This window comes from Anomaloglossus baeobatrachus, chromosome 10, assembly GCF_048569485.1.
Source record: "Anomaloglossus baeobatrachus isolate aAnoBae1 chromosome 10, aAnoBae1.hap1, whole genome shotgun sequence".
Classification (NCBI taxonomy): Eukaryota; Metazoa; Chordata; class Amphibia; order Anura; family Aromobatidae; genus Anomaloglossus; species Anomaloglossus baeobatrachus.
Genome location: NC_134362.1, coordinates 5448418 through 5474847, shown reverse-complemented (window position 1 = coordinate 5474847; position 26430 = coordinate 5448418).

Here is a 26430-nt window from a genome sequence, read left to right as displayed (position 1 = left end):
TGAGGAGATAAACGCTGGAGGGGGCGTCTGTATACACTACACATGTAACATATGGTGAGATGAGGAGAGAAACGCTGGAAGGGACGTCTGTACACACTACACATGTAACATATGGTGAGATGTGGAGAGAAACGCTGGAGGGGACGTCTGTACACACTACACATGTAACATATGGTGAGATGAGGAGAGAAACGCTGGAGAGGACGTCTGTACACACTACACATGTAACATATGGTGAAATGTGGAGAGAAACGCTGGAGGGGACGTCTGTACACACTACACATGTAACATATGGTGAGATGTGGAGAGAAACGATGGAGAGGACGTCTGTACACACTACACATGTAACATATGGTGAGATGTGGAGAGAAACGCTGGAGGGGACGTCTGTACACACTACACATGTAACATATGGTGAGATGTGGAGAGAAACGCTGGAGGGGACATCTGTACACACTACACATGTAACATATGGTGAGGTGTAGAGAGAAACGCTGCAGGAGACGTCTGTACACACTACACATGTAACATATGGTGAGATGAGGAGAGAAACGCTGGAGAGGACGTCTGTACACACTACACATGTAACATATGGTGAGATGTGGAGAGAAACGCTGGAGGGGACGTCTGTACACACTACACATGTAACATATGGTGAGATGAGGAGAGAAACGCTGGAGAGGACGTCTGTACACACTACACATGTAACATATGGTGAAATGTGGAGAGAAACGCTGGAGGGGACGTCTGTACACACTACACATGTAACATATGGTGAGATGTGGAGAGAAACGATGGAGAGGACATCTGTACACACTACACATGTAACATATGGTGAGGTGTAGAGAGAAACGCTGGAGGGGACGTCTGTACACACTACACATGTAACATATGGTGAGATGAGGAGAGAAACGCTGGAGGGTACGTCTGTACACACTACACATGTAACATATGGTGAGATGTGGAGAGAAACGCTGGAGGAGACGTCTGTACACACTACACATGTAACATATGGTGAGATGTGGAGAGAAACGCTGGAGGAGACGTCTGTACACACAACACATGTAACATATGGTGAGGTGTAGAGAGAAACGATGGAGAGGACATCTGTACACACTACACATGTAACATATGGTGAGGTGTAGAGAGAAACGCTGCAGGAGACGTCTGTACACACTACACATGTAACATATGGTGAGATGAGGAGAGAAACGCTGGAGGGGACGTCTGTACACACTACACATGTAACATATGGTGAGATGAGGAGAGAAACGCTGGAGAGGACGTCTGTACACACTACACATGTAACATATGGTGAGATGTGGAGAGAAACGCTGGAGGGGACGTCTGTACACACTACACATGTAACATATGGTGAGATGTGGAGAGAAACGCTGGCGGGGACGTCTGTACACACTACACATGTAACATATGGTGAGATGTTGAGAGAAACGCTGCAGGAGACGTCTGTACACACTACACATGTAACATATGGTGAGATGTGGAGAGAAACGCTGGAGGGGACGTCTGTACACACTACACATGTAACATATGGTGAGATGAGGAGAGAAACGCTGGAGGGGACGTCTGTACACACTACACATGTAACATATGGTGAGATGAGGAGAGAAACGCTGGAGGGGACGTCTGTACACACTACACATGTAACATATGGTAAGATGTGGAGAGAAACGCTGGAGAGGACGTCTGTACACACTACACATGTAACATATGGTGAGATGAGGAGAGAAACGCTGGAGGGGACGTCTGTAAACACTACACATGTAACATATGGTGAGATGAGAAGAGAAACGCTGGAGGGGACGTCTGTACACACTACACATGTAACATATGGTGAGATGTGGAGAGAAACGCTGGAGGGGACGTCTGTACACACTACACATGTAACATATGGTGAGATGTGGAGAGAAACGATGGAGAGGACATCTGTATACACTACACATGTAACATATGGTGAGATGAGGAGAGAAACGCTGGAAGGGACGTCTGTACACACTACACATGTAACATATGGTGAGATGTGGAGAGAAACGCTGGAGGGGACGTCTGTACACACTACACATGTAACATATGGTGAGATGTGGAGAGAAACGCTGGAGGGGACGTCTGTACACACTACACATGTAACATATGGTGAGATGTAGAGAGAAACGCTGGAGGGGACGTCTGTACACACTACACATGTAACATATGGTGAGATGTGGAGAGAAACGCTGCAGGAGACGTCTGTACACACTACACATGTAACATATGGTGAGATGTGGAGAGAAACGCTGGAGGGGACGTCTGTACACACTACACATGTAACATATGGTGAGATGTGGAGAGAAACGCTGGAGGGGACGTCTGTACACACTACACATGTAACATATGGTGAGATGTGGAGAGAAACGCTGGAGGGGACGTCTGTACACACTACACATGTAACATATGGTGAGATGTGGAGAGAAACGCTGGAGGGGACGTCTGTACACACTACACATGTAACATATGGTGAGATGAGGAGAGAAACGCTGGAGGGGACGTCTGTACACACTACACATGTAACATATGGTGAGATGAGGAGAGAAACGCTGCAGGAGACGTCTGTACACACTACACATGTAACATATGGTGAGATGTGGAGAGAAACGCTGGAGGAGACGTCTGTACACACTACACATGTAACATATGGTGAGATGTGGAGAGAAACGCTGGAGAGGACGTCTGTACACACTACACATGTAACATATGGTGAGATGAGGAGAGAAACGCTGGAGGGGACGTCTGTGCACACTACACATGTAACATATGGTGAGATGTGGAGAGAAACGCTGGAGGGGACGTCTGTACACACTACACATGTAACATATGGTGAGATGTGGAGAGAAACGCTGGAGGGGACGTCTGTACACACTACACATGTAACATATGGTGAGATGTGGAGAGAAACGCTGGAGGAGACGTCTGTACACACTACAGATGTAACATATGGTGAGATGAGGAGAGAAACGCTGGAGAGGACGTCTGTGCACACTACACATGTAACATATGGTGAGATGGGGAGAGAAACGCTGGAGAGGACGTCTGTACACACTACACATGTAACATATGGTGAGATGAGGAGAGAAACGCTGGATGGGGACGTCTGTACACACTACACATGTAACATATGGTGAGATGTGGAGAGAAACGATGGAGAGGACATCTGTACACACTACACATGTAACATATGGTGAGATGAGGAGAGAAACGCTGGAAGGGACGTCTGTACACACTACACATGTAACATATGGTGAGATTTGGAGAGAAACGCTGGAGGGGACGTCTGTACACACTACACATGTAACATATGGTGAGATGTGGAGAGAAACGATGGAGAGGACATCTGTACACACTACACATGTAACATATGGTGAGATGAGGAGAGAAACGCTGGAAGGGACGTCTGTACACACTACACATGTAACATATGGTGAGATGTGGAGAGAAACGATGGAGAGGACATCTGTACACACTACACATGTAACATATGGTGAGATGAGGAGAGAAACGCTGGAAGGGACGTCTGTACACACTACACATGTAACATATGGTGAGATGTGGAAGAGAAACGCTGGAGGGGACGTCTGTACACACTACACATGTAACATATGGTGAGGTGTAGAGAGAAACGCTGCAGGAGACGTCTGTACACACTACACATGTAACATATGGTGAGATGTGGAGAGAAACGCTGCAGGAGACGTCTGTACACACTACACATGTAACATATGGTGAGATGTGGAGAGAAACGCTGCAGGAGACGTCTGTACACACTACACATGTAACATATGGTGAGATGTGGAGAGAAACGCTGCAGGAGACGTCTGTACACACTACACATGTAACATATGGTGAGATGAGGAGAGAAACGCTGGAGAGGACGTCTGTACACACTACACATGTAACATATGGTGAGATGTGGAGAGAAACGCTGAGGGGACGTCTGTACACACTACACATGTAACATATGGTGAGATGTGGAGAGAAACGCTGGAGGGGACGTCTGTACACACTACACTTGTAACATATGGTGAGATGTGGAGAGAAACGCTGGAGGGGACGTCTGTACACACTACACATGTAACATATGGTGAGATGTGGAGAGAAACGCTGGCGGGGACGTCTGTACACACTACACATGTAACATATGGTGAGATGTGGAGAGAAACGCTGCAGGAGACGTCTGTACACACTACACATGTAACATATGGTGAGATGTGGAGAGAAACGCTGGAGGGGACGTCTGTACACACTACACATGTAACATATGGTGAGATGAGGAGAGAAACGCTGGAGGGGACGTCTGTACACACTACACATGTAACATATGGTGAGATGTGGAGAGAAACGCTGGAGGGGACGTCTGTACACACTACACATGTAACATATGGTGAGATGAGAAGAGAAACGCTGGAGAGGACGTCTGTACACACTACACATGTAACATATGGTGAGATGTGGAGAGAAACGCTGGAGGGGACGTCTGTACACACTACACATGTAACATATGGTGAGATGTGGAGAGAAACGCTGGAGGGGACGTCTGTACACACTACACATGTAACATATGGTGAGATGTAGAGAGAAACGCTGGAGGGGACGTCTGTACACACTACACATGTAACATATGGTGAGATGTGGAGAGAAACGCTGGAGGGGACGTCTGTACACACTACACATGTAACATATGGTGAGATGTGGAGAGAAACGCTGGAGGGGACGTCTGTACACACTACACATGTAACATATGGTGAGATGTAGAGAGAAACGCTGGAGGGGACGTCTGTACACACTACACATGTAACATATGGTGAGATGTGGAGAGAAACGCTGGAGGAGACGTCTGTACACACTACACATGTAACATATGGTGAGATGTGGAGAGAAACGCTGGAGGGGACGTCTGTACACACTACACATGTAACATATGGTGAGATGTGGAGAGAAACGCTGGAGGGGACGTCTGTACACACTACACATGTAACATATGGTGAGATGAGGAAAGAAACGCTGGAGGGGACGTCTGTACACACTACACATGTAACATATGGTGAGATGTGGAGAGAAACGCTGGAGGGGACGTCTGTACACACTACACATGTAACATATGGTGAGATGTGGAGAGAAACGCTGGAGGGGACGTCTGTACACACTACACATGTAACATATGGTGAGATGAGGAGAGAAACGCTGGAGGGACGTCTGTACACACTACACATGTAACATATGGTGAGATGTGGAGAGAAACGCTGGAGGGGACGTCTGTACACACTACACATGTAACATATGGTGAGATGTGGAGAGAAACGCTGGAGGGGACGTCTGTACACACTACACATGTAACATATGGTGAGATGTGGAGAGAAACGCTGGAGGGGACGTCTGTACACACTACACATGTAACATATGGTGAGATGAGGAGAGAAACGCTGGAGGGGACGTCTGTACACACTACACATGTAACATATGGTGAGATGTGGAGAGAAACGCTGGCGGGGACGTCTGTACACACTACACATGTAACATATGGTGAGATGTGGAGAGAAACGCTGGAGGGGACGTCTGTACACACTACACATGTAACATATGGTGAGATGTGGAGAGAAACGCTGGAGGGGACGTCTGTACACACTACACATGTAACATATGGTGAGATGAGGAGAGAAACGCTGGAGGGGACGTCTGTAAACACTACACATGTAACATATGGTGAGATGTGGAGAGAAACGCTGGAGGGGGACGTCTGTACACACTACACATGTAACATATGGTGAGATGTGGAGAGAAACGCTGGAGGGGACGTCTGTACACACTACACATGTAACATATGGTGAGATGAGGAGAGAAACGCTGGAGGGGACGTCTGTAAACACTACACATGTAACATATGGTGAGATGAGGAGAGAAACGCTGGAGGGGACGTCTGTACACACTACACATGTAACATATGGTGAGATGTGGAGAGAAACGCTGGAGGGGACGTCTGTATACACTACACATGTAACATATGGTGAGATGTGGAGAGAAACGCTGGAGGGGACGTCTGTACACACTACACATGTAACATATGGTGAGATGTGGAGAGAAACGCTGGAGAGGACGTCTGTACACACTACACATGTAACATATGGTGAGATGAGGAGAGAAACGCTGGCGGGGACGTCTGTACACACTACACATGTAGCATATGGTGAGATGTGGAGAGAAACGCTGGAGGAGACGTCTGTACACACTACACATGTAACATATGGTGAGATGTGGAGAGAAACGCTGGAGGGGACGTCTGTACACACTACACATGTAACATATGGTGAGATGAGGAGAGAAACGCTGGAGGGGACGTCTGTACACACTACACATGTAACATATGGTGAGATGTGGAGAGAAACGCTGGAGGGGACGTCTGTACACACTACACATGTAACATATGGTGAGATGTGGAGAGAAACGCTGGAGGAGACGTCTGTACACACTACACATGTAACATATGGTGAGATGAGGAGAGAAACGATGGAGGGGGCGTCTGTACACACTACACATGTAACATATGGTGAGATGTGGAGAGAAACGCTGGAGGGACGTCTGTACACACTACACATGTAACATATGGTGAGATGAGAAGAGAAACGCTGGAGGGGACGTCTGTACACACTACACATGTAACATATGGTGAGATGTGGAGAGAAACGCTGGAGGGGACGTCTGTACACACTACACATGTAACATATGGTGAGATGTGGAGAGAAACGCTGGAGGGGACGTCTGTACACACTACACATGTAACATATGGTAAGATGTGGAGAGAAACGCTGGAGGGGACGTCTGTACACACTACACATGTAACATATGGTGAGATGAGGAGAGAAACGCTGGAGGGGACGTCTGTACACACTACACATGTAACATATGGTGAGATGTGGAGAGAAACGCTGGAGAGGACGTCTGTACACACTACACATGTAACATATGGTGAGATGTGGAGAGAAACGCTGGAGGGGGCGTCTGTACACACTACACATGTAACATATGGTGAGATGTGGAGAGAAACGCTGGAGAGGACGTCTGTACACACTACACATGTAACATATGGTGAGATGAGGAGAGAAACGCTGGAGGGGACGTCTGTACACACTACACATGTAACATATGGTGAGATGTGGAGAGAAACGCTGGAGGGGACGTCTGTACACACTACACATGTAACATATGGTGAGATGAGGAGAGAAACGCTGGAGGAGACGTCTGTACACACTACACATGTAACATATGGTGAGATGTGGAGAGAAACGCTGGAGGGGACGTCTGTACACACTACACATGTAACATATGGTGAGATGAGGAGAGAAACGCTGGAGGAGACGTCTGTACACACTACACATGTAACATATGGTGAGATGTGGAGAGAAACGCTGGAGGGGACGTCTGTACACACTACACATGTAACATATGGTGAGATGTGGAGAGAAACGCTGGAGGGGACGTCTGTGCACACTACACATGTAACATATGGTGAGATGTGGAGAGAAACGCTGGAGGGGACGTCTGTATACACTACACATGTAACATATGGTGAGATGTGGAGAGAAACGCTGGAGGGGACGTCTGTACACACTACACATGTAACATATGGTGAGATGTGGAGAGAAACGCTGGAGGGGACGTCTGTACACACTACACATGTAACATATGGTGAGATGTGGAAGAGAAACGCTGGAGGGGACGTCTGTGCACACTACACATGTAACATATGGTGAGATGTGGAGAGAAACGCTGGAGGGGACGTCTGTACACACTACACATGTAACATATGGTGAGATGTGGAGAGAAACGCTGGAGGGGACGTCTGTACACACTACACATGTAACATATGGTGAGATGAGGAGAGAAACGCTGGAGGGGACGTCTGTGCACACTGACACATGTAACATATGGTGAGATGTGGAGAGAAACGCTGGAGAGGACGTCTGTACACACTACACATGTAACATATGGTGAGATGTGGAGAGAAACGCTGGAGGGGACGTCTGTACACACTACACATGTAACATATGGTGAGATGTGGAGAGAAACGCTGGAGGGGACGTCTGTACACACTACACATGTAACATATGGTGAGATGTGGAGAGAAACGCTGGAGGCGGGGCGTCTGTACACACTACACATGTAACATATGGTGAGGTGTGGAGAGAAACGCTGGAGGGGACGTCTGTACACACTACACATGTAACATATGGTGAGATGTGGAGAGAAACGCTGGAGGAGGACGTCTGTACACACTACACATGTAACATATGGTGAGATGTGGAGAGAAACGCTGGAGGGGACGTCTGTACACACTACACATGTAACATATGGTGAGATGAGGAGAGAAACGCTGGAGGGGACGTCTGTACACACTATACATGTAACATATGGTGAGATGTGGAGAGAAACGCTGGAGGGGACGTCTGTACACACTACACATGTAACATATGGTGAGATGTAGAGAGAAACGCTGGAGGGGACGTCTGTGCACACTACACATGTAACATATGGTGAGATGTGGAGAGAAACGCTGGAGGGGACGTCTGTACACACTACACATGTAACATATGGTGAGATGTGGAGAGAAACGCTGGAGGGGACGTCTGTACACACTACACATGTAACATATGGTGAGATGTAGAGAGAAACGCTGGAGGGGACGTCTGTGCACACTACACATGTAACATATGGTGAGATGTGGAGAGAAACGCTGGAGGGGACGTCTGTACACACTACACATGTAACATATGGTGAGATGTGGAGAGAAACGCTGGAGGGGACGTCTGTACACACTACACATGTAACATATGGTGAGATGTGGAGAGAAACGCTGGAGGGGACGTCTGTACACACTACACATGTAACATATGGTGAGATGAGGAGAGAAACGCTGGAGGGGACGTCTGTGCACACTACACATGTAACATATGGTGAGATGTGGAGAGAAACGCTGGAGGGGACGTCTGTACACACTACACATGTAACATATGGTGAGATGTGGAGAGAAACGCTGGAGGGGACGTCTGTACACACTACACATGTAACATATGGTGAGATGTGGAGAGAAACGCTGCAGGAGACGTCTGTACACACTACACATGTAACATATGGTGAGATGTGGAGAGAAACGCTGGAGGGGACGTCTGTACACACTACACATGTAACATATGGTGAGATGTGGAGAGAAACGCTGGAGAGGACGTCTGTACACACTACACATGTAACATATGGTGAGATGTGGAGAGAAACGCTGGAGGGGACGTCTGTACACACTACACATGTAACATATGGTGAGATGTGGAGAGAAACGCTGGAGGGGGCGTCTGTACACACTACACATGTAACATATGGTGAGATGTGGAGAGAAACGCTGGAGGGGACGTCTGTACACACTACACATGTAACATATGGTGAGATGAGGAGAGAAACGCTGGAGGGGACGTCTGTATACACTACACATGTAACATATGGTGAGATGTGGAGAGAAACGCTGGAGGGGACGTCTGTACACACTACACATGTAACATATGGTGAGATGTGGAGAGAAACGCTGGAGGGGACGTCTGTACACACTACACATGTAACATATGGTGAGATGAGGAGAGAAACGCTGGAGGGGGGCGTCTGTACACACTACACATGTAACATATGGTGAGATGAGGAGAGAAACGCTGGAGGGACGTCTGTATACACTACACATGTAACATATGGTGAGATGTGGAGAGAAACGCTGGAGAGGACGTCTGTACACACTACACATGTAACATATGGTGAGATGTGGAGAGAAACGCTGGAGGGGGCGTCTGTACACACTACACATGTAACATATGGTGAGATGTGGAGAGAAACGCTGGAGGGGACGTCTGTGCACACTACACATGTAACATATGGTGAGATGTGGAGAGAAACGCTGGAGGGGACGTCTGTACACACTACACATGTAACATATGGTGAGATGAGGAGAGAAACGCTGGAGGGGACGTCTGTATACACTACACATGTAACATATGGTGAGATGTGGAGAGAAACGCTGGAGAGGACGTCTGTACACACTACACATGTAACATATGGTGAGATGTGGAGAGAAACGCTGGAGGGGACGTCTGTACACACTACACATGTAACATATGGTGAGATGTGGAGAGAAACGCTGGAGGGGACGTCTGTACACACTACACATGTAACATATGGTGAGATGAGGAGAGAAACGCTGGAGGGGACGTCTGTACACACTACACATGTAACATATGGTGAGATGTGGAGAGAAACGCTGGAGGGGACGTCTGTACACACTACACATGTAACATATGGTGAGATGTGGAGAGAAACGCTGGAGGGGACGTCTGTACACACTACACATGTAACATATGGTGAGATGTGGAGAGAAACGCTGGAGGGGACGTCTGTACACACTACACATGTAACATATGGTGAGATGTGGAGAGAAACGCTGGAGGGGACGTCTGTACACACTACACATGTAACATATGGTGAGATGTGGAGAGAAACGCTGGAGGGGACGTCTGTACACACTACACATGTAACATATGGTGAGATGAGGAGAGAAACGATGGAGGGGGCGTCTGTGCACACTACACATGTAACATATGGTGAGATGTGGAGAGAAACGCTGGAGGGGACGTCTGTACACACTACACATGTAACATATGGTGAGATGTGGAGAGAAACGCTGGAGGGGGCGTCTGTATACACTACACATGTAACATATGGTGAGATGTGGAGAGAAACGCTGGAGGGGACGTCTGTACACACTACACATGTAACATATGGTGAGATGTGGAGAGAAACGCTGGAGAGGACGTCTGTACACACTACACATGTAACATATGGTGAGATGTGGAGAGAAACGCTGGAGGGGACGTCTGTACACACTACACATGTAACATATGGTGAGATGAGGAGAGAAACGCTGGAGGGGACGTCTGTACACACTACACATGTAACATATGGTGAGATGTGGAGAGAAACGCTGGAGGAGACGTCTGTACACTCTACACATGTAACATATGGTGAGATGAGGAGAGAAACGCTGGAGGGGACGTCTGTACACACTACACATGTAACATATGGTGAGATGTGGAGAGAAACGCTGGAGGGGACGTCTGTGCACACTACACATGTAACATATGGTGAGATGTGGAGAGAAACGCTGGAGCGGATGTCTGTACACACTACACATGTAACATATGGTGAGATGAGGAGAGAAACGCTGCAGGAGACGTCTGTACACACTACACATGTAACATATGGTGAGATGAGGAGAGAAACGCTGGAGGGGACGTCTGTACACACTACACATGTAACATATGGTGAGATGTGGAGAGAAACGCTGGAGGGGACGTCTGTACACACTACACATGTAACATATGGTGAGATGTGGAGAGAAACGCTGGAGAGGACGTCTGTACACACTACACATGTAACATATGGTGAGATGAGGAGAGAAACGCTGGAGGGGACGTCTGTGCACACTACACATGTAACATATGGTGAGATGTGGAGAGAAACGCTGGAGGGGACGTCTGTACACACTACACATTATAACATATGGTGAGATGTGGAGAGAAACGCTGGAGGGGACGTCTGTACACACTACACATGTAACATATGGTGAGATGAGGAGAGAAACGCTGGAGGGGACGTCTGTACACACTACACATTATAACATATGGTGAGATGTGGAGAGAAACGCTGGAGGGGACGTCTGTACACACTACACATGTAACATATGGTGAGATGTGGAGAGAAACGCTGGAGGGGACGTCTGTACACACTACACATGTAACATATGGTGAGATGTGGAGAGAAACGCTGGAGGGGACGTCTGTACACACTACACATGTAACATATGGTGAGATGTGGAGAGAAACGCTGGAGAGGACGTCTGTACACACTACACATGTAACATATGGTGAGATGTGGAGAGAAACGCTGGAGAGGACGTCTGTACACACTACACATGTAACATATGGTGAGATGTGGAGAGAAACGCTGGAGAGGACGTCTGTACACACTACACATGTAACATATGGTGAGATGTGGAGAGAAACGCTGGAGGAGACGTCTGTATACACTACACATGTAACATATGGTGAGATGTGGAGAGAAACGATGGAGAGGACATCTGTATACACTACACATGTAACATATGGTGAGATGTGGAGAGAAACGCTGGAGGGGACGTCTGTACACACTACACATGTAACATATGGTGAGATGTGGAGAGAAACGCTGGAGGGGACGTCTGTACACACTACACATGTAACATATGGTGAGCTGTGGAGAGAAACGCTGGAGGGGACGTCTGTACACACTACACATGTAACATATGGTGAGATGTGGAGAGAAACGCTGCAGGAGACGTCTGTACACACTACACATGTAACATATGGTGAGATGAGGAGAGAAACGCTGCAGGAGACGTCTGTACACACTACACATGTAACATATGGTGAGATGAGGAGAGAAACGCTGGAGGGGACGTCTGTACACACTACACATGTAACATATGGTGAGATGTAGAGAGAAACGCTGGAGGGGACGTCTGTACACACTACACATGTAACATATGGTGAGGTGTGGAGAGAAACGCTGGAGGGGACGTCTGTACACACTACACATGTAACATATGGTGAGATGAGGAGAGAAACGCTGCAGGAGACGTCTGTACACACTACACATGTAACATATGGTGAGATGAGGAGAGAAACGCTGGAGGGGACGTCTGTACACACTACACATGTAACATATGGTGAGATGTAGAGAGAAACGCTGGAGGGGACGTCTGTACACACTACACATGTAACATATGGTGAGATGTGGAGAGAAACGCTGGAGAGGACGTCTGTACACACTACACATGTAACATATGGTGAGATGTGGAGAGAAACGCTGGAGGGGACGTCTGTACACACTACACATGTAACATATGGTGAGATGAGGAGAGAAACGCTGGAGGGGACGTCTGTACACACTACACATGTAACATATGGTGAGATGAGGAGAGAAACGCTGGAGGGGACGTCTGTACACACTACACATGTAGCATATGGTGAGATGTGGAGAGAAACGCTGGAGGGGACGTCTGTACACACTACACATGTAACATATGGTGAGATGAGGAGAGAAACGCTGGAGACGACGTCTGTACACACTACACATGTAACATATGGTGAGATGAGGAGAGAAACGCTGGAGGGGGCGTCTGTACACACTACACATGTAACATATGGTGAGATGAGGAGAGAAACGCTGGAGGGGACGTCTGTACACACTACACATGTAACATATGGTGAGATGTGGAGAGAAACGCTGGAGGGGACGTCTGTACACACTACACATGTAACATATGGTGAGATGAGGAGAGAAACGCTGGAGAGGACGTCTGTACACACTACACATGTAACATATGGTGAGATGAGGAGAGAAACGCTGGAGGGGACGTCTGTGCACACTACACATGTAACATATGGTGAGATGTGGAGAGAAACGCTGGAGGGGACGTCTGTACACACTACACATGTAACATATGGTGAGATGAGGAGAGAAACGCTGGAGGGGACGTCTGTGCACACTACACATGTAACATATGGTGAGATGTGGAGAGAAACGCTGGAGGGGACGTCTGTACACACTACACATGTAACATATGGTGAGATGTGGAGAGAAACGCTGGAGGGGACGTCTGTACACACTACACATGTAACATATGGTGAGATGTGGAGAGAAACGCTGGAGGGGACATCTGTACACACTACACATGTAACATATGGTGAGATGTGGAGAGAAACGCTGGAGGGGACGTCTGTACACACTACACATGTAACATATGGTGAGATGAGGAGAGAAACGCTGGAGGGGACGTCTGTACACACTACACATGTAACATATGGTGAGATGAGGAGAGAAACGCTGGAGGGGACGTCTGTACACACTACACATGTAACATATGGTGAGATGTGGAGAGAAACGCTGGAGGGGACGTCTGTGCACACTACACATGTAACATATGGTGAGATGAGGAGAGAAACGCTGGAGGGGACGTCTGTACACACTACACATGTAACATATGGTGAGATGAGGAGAGAAACGCTGGAGGGGACGTCTGTACACACTACACATGTAACATATGGTGAGATGTGGAGAGAAACGCTGGAGAGGACGTCTGTACACACTACACATGTAACATATGGTGAGATGTGGAGAGAAACGCTGGAGGGGACGTCTGTACACACTACACATGTAACATATGGTGAGATGAGGAGAGAAACGCTGGAGGGGACGTCTGTACACACTACACATGTAACATATGGTGAGATGTGGAGAGAAACGCTGGAGGGGACGTCTGTACACACTACACATGTAACATATGGTGAGATGTGGAGAGAAACGCTGGAGAGGACGTCTGTACACACTACACATGTAACATATGGTGAGATGTGGAGAGAAACGCTGGAGGGGACGTCTGTACACACTACACATGTAACATATGGTGAGAAGTGGAGAGAAACGCTGGAGGGGACGTCTGTACACACTACACATGTAACATATGGTGAGATGTGGAGAGAAACGCTGGAGAGGACGTCTGTACACACTACACATGTAACATATGGTGAGCTGTGGAGAGAAACGCTGGAGGGGACGTCTGTATACACTACACATGTAACATATGGTGAGGTGTGGAGAGAAACGCTGGAGGGGACGTCTGTACACACTACACATGTAACATATGGTGAGATGAGGAGAGAAACGCTGGAGGGGACGTCTGTACACACTACACATGTAACATATGGTGAGCTGTGGAGAGAAACGCTGGAGGGGACGTCTGTACACACTACACATGTAACATATGGTGAGATGAGGAGAGAAACGCTGGAGGGGACGTCTGTACACACTACACATGTAACATATGGTGAGCTGTGGAGAGAAACGCTGGAGGGGACGTCTGTACACACTACACATGTAACATATGGTGAGATGAGGAGAGAAACGCTGGAGGGGACGTCTGTACACACTACACATGTAACATATGGTGAGATGTGGAGAGAAACGCTGCAGGAGACGTCTGTACACACTACACATGTAACATATGGTGAGATGTGGAGAGAAACGCTGGAGGGGACGTCTGTACACACTACACATGTAACATATGGTGAGATGTGGAGAGAAACGCTGGAGGGGGCGTCTGTATACACTACACATGTAACATATGGTGAGATGAGGAGAGAAACGCTGCAGGAGACGTCTGTACACACTACACATGTAACATATGGTGAGATGAGGAGAGAAACGCTGGAGGGGACGTCTGTACACACTACACATGTAACATATGGTGAGATGTGGAGAGAAACGCTGGAGAGGACGTCTGTACACACTACACATGTAACATATGGTGAGATGAGGAGAGAAACGCTGGAGGGGGCGTCTGTATACACTACACATGTAACATATGGTGAGATGAGGAGAGAAACGCTGCAGGAGACGTCTGTACACACTACACATGTAACATATGGTGAGATGAGGAGAGAAACGCTGGAGGGGACGTCTGTACACACTACACATGTAACATATGGTGAGATGTGGAGAGAAACGCTGGAGGGGACGTCTGTACACACTACACATGTAACATATGGTGAGATGAGGAGAGAAACGCTGGAGGGGACGTCTGTACACACTACACATGTAACATATGGTGAGATGTGGAGAGAAACGCTGGAGGGGACGTCTGTACACACTACACATGTAACATATGGTGAGATGTGGAGAGAAACGCTGCAGGAGACGTCTGTACACACTACACATGTAACATATGGTGAGATGAGGAGAGAAACGCTGGCGGGGACGTCTGTACACACTACACATGTAACATATGGTGAGATGAGAAGAGAAACGCTGGAGGGGACGTCTGTACACACTACACATGTAACATATGGTGAGATGTAGAGAGAAACGCTGGCGGGGACGTCTGTACACACTACACATGTAACATATGGTGAGATGAGGAGAGAAACGCTGGAGGGGACGTCTGTACACACTACACATGTAACATATGGTGAGATGTGGAGAGAAACGCTGGAGGGGACGTCTGTACACACTACACATGTAACATATGGTGAGATGAGGAGAGAAACGCTGGAGGGGACGTCTGTACACACTACACATGTAACATATGGTGAGATGTGGAGAGAAACGCTGGAGGGGGCGTCTGTATACACTACACATGTAACATATGGTGAGATGAGGAGAGAAACGCTGCAGGAGACGTCTGTACACACTACACATGTAACATATGGTGAGATGAGGAGAGAAACGCTGGAGGGGACGTCTGTACACACTACACATGTAACATATGGTGAGATGTGGAGAGAAACGCTGGAGGGGACGTCTGTATACACTACACATGTAACATATGGTGAGATGAGGAGAGAAACGCTGCAGGAGACGTCTGTACACACTACACATGTAACATATGGTGAGATGTGGAGAGAAACGCTGGAGGGGACGTCTGTACACACTACACATGTAACATATGGTGAGATGTGGAGAGAAACGCTGCAGGAGACGTCTGTACACACTACACATGTAACATATGGTGAGATGAGGAGAGAAACGCTGGAGGGGACGTCTGTACACACTACACATGTAACATATGGTGAGATGTGGAGAGAAACGCTGGAGGGGACGTCTGTACACACTACACATGTAACATATGGTGAGATGTGGAGAGAAACGCTGGAGGGGACGTCTGTACACACTACACATGTAACATATGGTGAGATGAGGAGATAAACGCTGGAGGGGACGTCTGTACACACTACACATGTAACATATGGTGAGATGTGGAGAGAAACGCTGGAGGGGACGTCTGTACACACTACACATGTAACATATGGTGAGATGTGGAGAGAAACGCTGGAGGGGGCGTCTGTATACACTACACATGTAACATATGGTGAGATGAGGAGAGAAACGCTGCAGGAGACGTCTGTACACACTACACATGTAACATATGGTGAGATGAGGAGAGAAACGCTGGAGGGGACGTCTGTACACACTACACATGTAACATATGGTGAGATGTGGAGAGAAACGCTGGAGGGGACGTCTGTATACACTACACATGTAACATATGGTGAGATGTGGAGAGAAACGCTGCAGGAGACGTCTGTACACACTACACATGTAACATATGGTGAGATGTGGAGAGAAACGCTGGAGGGGACGTCTGTATACACTACACATGTAACATATGGTGAGATGTGGAGAGAAACGCTGGAGGGGACGTCTGTACACACTACACATGTAACATATGGTGAGATGTGGAGAGAAACGCTGGAGGAGACGTCTGTACACACTACACATGTAACATATGGTGAGATGTGGAGAGAAACGCTGGAGGGGACGTCTGTATACACTACACATGTAACATATGGTGAGATGTGGAGAGAAACGCTGGAGGGGACGTCTGTACACACTACACATGTAACATATGGTGAGATGTGGAGAGAAACGCTGGAGGGGACGTCTGTACACACTACACATGTAACATATGGTGAGATGAGGAGAGAAACGCTGGAGAGGACGTCTGTACACACTACACATGTAACATATGGTGAGATGTGGAGAGAAACGCTGGAGGGGACGTCTGTACACACTACACATGTAACATATGGTGAGATGTGGAGAGAAACGCTGGAGGGGACGTCTGTATACACTACACATGTAACATATGGTGAGATGAGGAGAGAAACGCTGGAGGGGACGTCTGTACACACTACACATGTAACATATGGTGAGATGTGGAGAGAAACGCTGGAGGGGACGTCTGTACACACTACACATGTAACATATGGTGAGATGTGGAGAGAAACGCTGGAGGGGACGTCTGTACACACTACACATGTAACATATGGTGAGATGTGGAGAGAAACGCTGGAGGGGACGTCTGTACACACTACACATGTAACATATGGTGAGATGTGGAGAGAAACGCTGGAGGGGACGTCTGTACACACTACACATGTAACATATGGTGAGATGTGGAGAGAAACGCTGGAGGGGACGTCTGTATACACTACACATGTAACATATGGTGAGATGAGGAGAGAAACGCTGGAGGGGACGTCTGTACACACTACACATGTAACATATGGTGAGATGTGGAGAGAAACGCTGGAGGGGACGTCTGTACACACTACACATGTAACATATGGTGAGATGTGGAGAGAAACGCTGGAGGGGACGTCTGTACACACTACACATGTAACATATGGTGAGATGTGGAGAGAAACGCTGGAGGGGACGTCTGTACACACTACACATGTAACATATGGTGAGATGTGGAGAGAAACGCTGGAGGGGACGTCTGTACACACTACACATGTAACATATGGTGAGATGAGGAGAGAAACGCTGGAGGGGACGTCTGTACACACTACACATGTAACATATGGTGAGCTGTGGAGAGAAACGCTGGAGGGGACGTCTGTACACACTACACATGTAACATATGGTGAGATGTGGAGAGAAACGCTGGAGGGGACGTCTGTACACACTACACATGTAACATATGGTGAGATGTGGAGAGAAACGCTGGAGGGGACGTCTGTACACACTACACATGTAACATATGGTGAGATGTGGAGAGAAACGCTGGAGGGGACGTCTGTACACACTACACATGTAACATATGGTGAGATGTGGAGAGAAACGCTGGAGGGGACGTCTGTACACACTACACATGTAACATATGGTGAGATGTGGAGAGAAACGCTGGAGAGGACGTCTGTACACACTACACATGTAACATATGGTGAGATGTGGAGAGAAACGCTGGAGGGGACGTCTGTACACACTACACATGTAACATATGGTGAGATGTGGAGAGAAACGCTGGAGGGGACGTCTGTACACACTACACATGTAACATATGGTGAGATGTGGAGAGAAACGCTGGAGGGGACGTCTGTACACACTACACATGTAACATATGGTGAGATGTGGAGAGAAACGCTGGAGGGGACGTCTGTACACACTACACATGTAACATATGGTGAGATGTGGAGAGAAACGCTGGAGGGGACGTCTGTACACACTACACATGTAACATATGGTGAGATGTGGAGAGAAACGCTGGAGGGGACGTCTGTGCACACTACACATGTAACATATGGTGAGATGTGGAGAGAAACGCTGGAGGGGACGTCTGTACACACTACACATGTAACATATGGTGAGATGTGGAGAGAAACGCTGGAGGGGACGTCTGTACACACTACACATGTAACATATGGTGAGCTGTGGAGAGAAACGCTGGAGGGGACGTCTGTACACACTACACATGTAACATATGGTGAGCTGTGGAGAGAAACGCTGGAGGGGACGTCTGTACACACTACACATGTAACATATGGTGAGATGTGGAGAGAAACGCTGGAGGGGACGTCTGTACACACTACACATGTAACATATGGTGAGATGTGGAGAGAAACGCTGGAGGGGACGTCTGTACACACTACACATGTAACATATGGTGAGATGTGGAGAGAAACGCTGGAGGGGACGTCTGTGCACACTACACATGTAACATATGGTGAGATGTGGAGAGAAACGCTGGAGGGGACGTCTGTACACACTACACATGTAACATATGGTGAGATGTGGAGAGAAACGCTGGAGGGGACGTCTGTACACACTACACATGTAACATATGGTGAGCTGTGGAGAGAAACGCTGGAGGGGACGTCTGTACACACTACACATGTAACATATGGTGAGATGTGGAGAGAAACGCTGGAGGGGACGTCTGTACACACTACACATGTAACATATGGTGAGATGTGGAGAGAAACGCTGGAGGGGACGTCTGTACACACTACACATGTAACATATGGTGAGATGTGGAGAGAAACGCTGGAGGGGACGTCTGTGCACACTACACATGTAACATATGGTGAGATGTGGAGAGAAACGCTGGAGGGGACGTCTGTACACACTACACATGTAACATATGGTGAGATGTGGAGAGAAACGCTGGAGGGGACGTCTGTACACACTACACATGTAACATATGGTGAGCTGTGGAGAGAAACGCTGGAGGGGACGTCTGTACACACTACACATGTAACATATGGTGAGCTGTGGAGAGAAACGCTGGAGGGGACGTCTGTACACACTACACATGTAACATATGGTGAGATGTGGAGAGAAACGCTGGAGGGGACGTCTGTACACACTACACATGTAACATATGGTGAGATGTGGAGAGAAACGCTGGAGGGGACGTCTGTACACACTACACATGTAACATATGGTGAGATGTGGAGAGAAACGCTGGAGGGGACGTCTGTGCACACTACACATGTAACATATGGTGAGATGTGGAGAGAAACGCTGGAGGGGACGTCTGTACACACTACACATGTAACATATGGTGAGATGTGGAGAGAAACGCTGGAGGGGACGTCTGTACACACTACACATGTAACATATGGTGAGCTGTGGAGAGAAACGCTGGAGGGGACGTCTGTACACACTACACATGTAACATATGGTGAGATGTGGAGAGAAACGCTGGAGGGGACGTCTGTACACACTACACATGTAACATATGGTGAGATGTGGAGAGAAACGCTGGAGGGGACGTCTGTACACACTACACATGTAACATATGGTGAGATGTGGAGAGAAACGCTGGAGGGGACGTCTGTGCACACTACACATGTAACATATGGTGAGATGTGGAGAGAAACGCTGGAGGGGACGTCTGTACACACTACACATGTAACATATGGTGAGATGTGGAGAGAAACGCTGGAGGGGACGTCTGTACACACTACACATGTAACATATGGTGAGATGTGGAGAGAAACGCTGGAGGGGACGTCTGTACACACTACACATGTAACATATGGTGAGATGAGGAGAGAAACGCTGGAGGGGACGTCTGTACACACTACACATGTAACATATGGTGAGATGTGGAGAGAAACGCTGGAGGGGACGTCTGTACACACTACACATGTAACATATGGTGAGCTGTGGAGAGAAACGCTGGAGGGGACGTCTGTACACACTACACATGTAACATATGGTGAGCTGTGGAGAGAAACGCTGGAGGGGACGTCTGTACACACTGATGGATACAGTCTGATCCCTCCGCACACCGTACACATTATACACCATGCACACACTACACATGTAACACAAATACCGTATACCTCACTGCACATCCTACACACCACTCAAATTATATATCCTGCACACACTGCACATTCTACACGCACTGCCATCCTGCGGCTCTGTGTCGCCATCTTGCGGCTCTGTATCGCCATCCTGCGGCTCTGTGTCGCCATCTTTTGGCTCTGTGCCGCCATCTCGCGCCTATGTATCGCCATCTTGCGGCTCTTTGTCGCCATCCTGCGGCTCTGTGTCGCCATCCTATGGCTCTGTGTCGCCATCTTGCGGCTCTGTATCGCCATCTTGCGGCTCTGTGTCGCCATCTTTTGGCTCTGTGCCGCCATCTCGCGCCTATGTGTCGCCATCCTGCGGCTTTACGTGGCCTGTCAGTGATCAGGTCTCCGCTCTCTTATCACTTGCTCCTATAATTGATTCTTGTGTTAGAAAATAGCGGTTAAGATGAGAAATGTCTGGAAGGAGTTGTGCAGCGGCGGGGAGACGTCTCTGTGCCGGGGAAGGTTTATTCTAAGATTACAGCTCTGCAGTCAGTAAATTGCCTATTCACAGGCGGCACAATCTGCTGCTCGTCTTTCATGTTTCATCTCGACATTTTGCACATCACACATATCAGTCACTCGCTGCCGCTCTCTATTATTCTCTTTGACACCTTTAGAAGAAGGAGCAGGTGATTGTTTACTGCTGACAAACACTTGGCTTTTGATTTGTCGGCTCGCCGGAGGCCACTCAGCGACAATCCGCAGCGCTGGTGAAAATCAACCTCTCCGTCACAAAGAATCTGAAGCCGAAATATGACGAGGAAAGTAAACTCGACAGACCAGGGGGAAGGTGCAGCTCTAGAGGAGCACACATCCCAGACAGAGGCCGCACAGATCCCACCATTGTGTATAGCACCGGGCCGTATATAAGGGGTGTGGCCTCATGTCTGATCACATGTCATTATATCAGTGATGTCATCACCGGGGGCGGGGCTGTATATAAGAGGTGTGGCCTCATGTCTGATCATGGCATTATATCAGTGATGTCATCACTGGGGCGGGGCTGTATATAAGGGGTGTGGCCTCATGTCTGACCACATCTCTTTATATCAGTGATGTCATCACTGGGGCGGGGCTGTATATAGGGGGTGTGGCCTCATGTCTGATCACATGTCATTATATCAGTGATGTCATCACCGGGGCGGGGCTGTATATAAGGGGTGTGGTCTCATGTCTGATCACAGGTCATTATATCAGTGATGTCATCACCGGGGCGGGGCTGTATATAAGAGGTGTGGCCTCATGTCTGATCACGGCATTATATCAGTGATGTCATCACTGGGGCGGGGCTGTATATAAGGGGGTGTGGCCTCATGTCTGATCACATCTCATTATATCAGTGATGTCATCACTGGGGGGCGGGGCTGTGTATAGGGGGTGTGGCCTCATGTCTGATCACATCTCATTATATCAGTGATGTCATCACTCTCTAGCTCTATCCCCTCTATGTGTCTGGCTCTATCCCCTCTTCTCTGGCTCTGCCTCTACATCCACCTCCTCTGTGTCTGCTTCTTTAGCTTCACCCCTCTATGTGTCTGCCTCTAGCTCCACTCCCTATCTCTGGCTCTAGTTCCTCCCTTTTGTGTCTGCATCTAGCTCCTCTGTGTTTGTCTCCCCTCTGGCTTTAGCTCCTCCCCTCTGTCTGTCTCTGGCTCTAGCTCCTCCCCTATATCTGGCTCTAGCTCCTCTCCTCTGTGTGTCCGTCTCCTCCTGTATGTATAGGATCAGAGGTTCCATCTTTTAATCAAGGCTCTGTGCCTGTTGCTCACTTGACAGCAGAATAATGACTTCAGCGCTGGAGGTGACTGGAGGATAAGACATGATGTAACAGGAGAATAGTGACTGCAGTTCTCGAGGTGACTGAAGGAAAAAGACCCAATATAACAGCAGAATAGTGAGTGCAGCTCTGGAGGTGACTGAAGGATAAGACGCAATGTAACAGCAAAATAGTGACTGCAGCTCTGGAGGTGACTGAAGGATAAGACACGATGTAACAGCAAAATAGTGACTGCAGCTCTGGAAGTGACTGGAGGATAATACATAATGTATCAGCAGAATAGTGACTGCAGCTCTGGAGGTGACTAGAGGATAAGACACAATGGAACAGCAGAATAGTGACTGCAGCTCTGGAGGTGACTGGAAGATAAGGCGGGCTTTACACGTTGCAACATCGGTAGCAATTCCTAGCGATGTTCAGCGAGATAGTCCCCGCCCCTGTCGCACATGCGATATGTGGTGATTGCTGCCGTAGCAAACATAATCGCTATGGCAGCGTTACACGCACATACCAGGTCGGTGACGTCGCGGTGACCGCCGAACAATCCCTCCTTCAAGGGGGAGGTGCATTTGGCGTCATAGCGATGTCACTAAGCGGCCGGCCAATAGAAGCGGAGGGGCGGAGATGAGCGGGACGTAACATCCCGCCCACCTCCTTCCTTCCGCATAGCCGGTGGAGGCAGGTAAGGAGAGGTTTGTCGCTCTCGCGGTGTCACAGTAAAGAGCACCAGTGAGGAAATAAATTTAAAACTTAACTTTTAATTCTATTCGTTAAAAAGCAATATTAAAATACCAGTGGGGTTGACCCTGCCGGCAAGAATCACACATTGCCCTGAGCCAAACCGAGGTACAATGAGGGATAGCCAAGCCTAGGTACAATGAGGGATAGCCAAACCGAGGTACAATGAGGGATAGCCAAGCCTAGGTACAATGAGGGATAGCCAAGCCTAGGTACAATGAGGGATAGCCAAACCGAGGTACAATGAGGGATAGCCAAACCGAGGTACAATGAGGGATAGCCAAACCGAGGTACAATGAGGGATAGCCAAGCCTAGGTACAATGAGGGATAGCCAAACCGAGGTACAATGAGGGATAGCCAAGCCTAGGTACAATGAGGGATAGCCAAGCCTAGGTACAATGAGGGATAGCCAAGCCTAGGTACAATGAGGGATAGCCAAGCCTAGGTACAATGAGGGATAGCCAAACCGAGGTACAATGAGGGATAGCCAAGCCTAGGTACAATGAGGGATAGCCAAACCGAGGTACAATGAGGGATAGCCAAGCCTAGGTACAATGAGGGATAGCCAAACCGAGGTACAATGAGGGATAGCCAAGCCTAGGTACAATGAGGGATAGCCAAACCGAGGTACAATGAGGGATAGCCAAACCGAGGTACAATGAGGGATAGCCAAACCGAGGTACAATGAGGGATAGCCAAGCCTAGGTACAATGAGGGATAGCCAAACCGAGGTACAATGAGGGATAGCCAAGCCTAGGTACAATGAGGGATAGCCAAGCCTAGGTACAATGAGGGATAGCCAAGCCTAGGTACAATGAGGGATAGCCAAACCGAGGTACAATGAGGGATAGCCAAGCCTAGGTACAATGAGGGATAGCCAAGCCTAGGTACAATGAGGGATAGCCAAACCGAGGTACAATGAGGGATAGCCAAGCCTAGGTACAATGAGGGATATCCAAACCGAGGTACAATGAGGGATAGCCAAGCCTAGGTACAATGAGGGATAGCCAAGCCTAGGTACAATGAGGGATAGCCAAACCGAGGTACAATGAGGGATAGCCAAGCCTAGGTACAATGAGGGATAGCCAAGCCTAGGTACAATGAGGGATAGCCAAACCGAGGTACAATGAGGGATAGCCAAGCCTAGGTACAATGAGGGATAGCCAAACCGAGGTACAATGAGGGATAGCCAAGCCTAGGTACAATGAGGGATAGCCAAACCGAGGTACAATGAGGGATAGCCAAGCCTAGGTACAATGAGGGATAGCCAAACCGAGGTACAATGAGGGATAGCCAAGCCTAGGTACAATGAGGGATAGCCAAGCCTTGGTACAATGAGGGATAGCCAAACCGAGGTACAATGAGGGATAGCCAAACCGAGGTACAATGAGGGATAGCCAAACCGAGGTACAATGAGGGATAGCCAAGCCTAGGTACAATGAGGGATAGCCAAGCCTAGGTACAATGAGGGATAGCCAAACCGAGGTACAATGAGGGATAGCCAAACCGAGGTACAATGAGGGATAGCCAAGCCTAGGTACAATGAGGGATAGCCAAACCGAGGTACAATGAGGGATAGCCAAGCCTAGGTACAATGAGGGATAGCCAAGCCTAGGTACAATGAGGGATAGCCAAGCCTAGGTACAATGAGGGATAGCCAAGCCTAGGTACAATGAGGGATAGCCAAGCCGTGTGCGGAGGGAAATTAGATCTACACTGTCAATGGGCAATGTAGCTAAGTAATAGTATGGACAGCGGTCCCACGAACAGGAAGCCGAAGTCAGAGCTACCGCATACAGCCCCGCAGACAGAAAAAGGGGTGCAAGTGTCTAACAGATGACTAAAGACACCTCAGATATAAGGACAGTAAACAACACACAAATAAAGCAGAGGAAGGCTCTCGCCCGGTCACAAGGTCTTCCGTACTTTACACAGCATCTCTTGTTGGCGGACTCCAGATTTAGTACAACTCACCCTAAACCCCCTTGACTCCCGTCCTTACGAGGACGGTCCACATCTGAACCTGTGTCCTTGTATGAAAGAGCCCCACATGCCTCCCGACGCGTTCCGTCACAGGTAGTGACTCCTCAGGGGACCAAGCATGGGTTAGATGTAATAGGGCCGATAGTAGTGTGGTGCCTGCTAGGTCCATACACCAAGTGCTGCAAACAACATCGCACCTGCGGTCCACCCCACATTGTGGAAATGAACGACACTGCACAGATCAACGATTTTTAACGCTTTTGCACTCGTTCATCGTCGCACCTAGGATTTACACGATGTCGCTACCGGCGCCGGATGTGCGTCACTAACGACATGACCCCAACGATATATCGGCAGCGATGTCGCAACGTGTAAAGCGGCCTAAGACATGATGTAACAGCAGAATAGTGACTGCAGCTCTGGAGGTGACTGGAGGATAAGACATTAACAGCAGAATAGTGACTGCAGCTCTGGAGGTGACTGGAGGATAAGACATTAACAGCAGAATAATGAGTGCAGCTCTGGAGGTGACTGGAGGATAAGACACGACAGCAGAATAGTGACTGCAGCTCTGGAGGTGACTGGAGGATAAGACATTAACAGCAGAA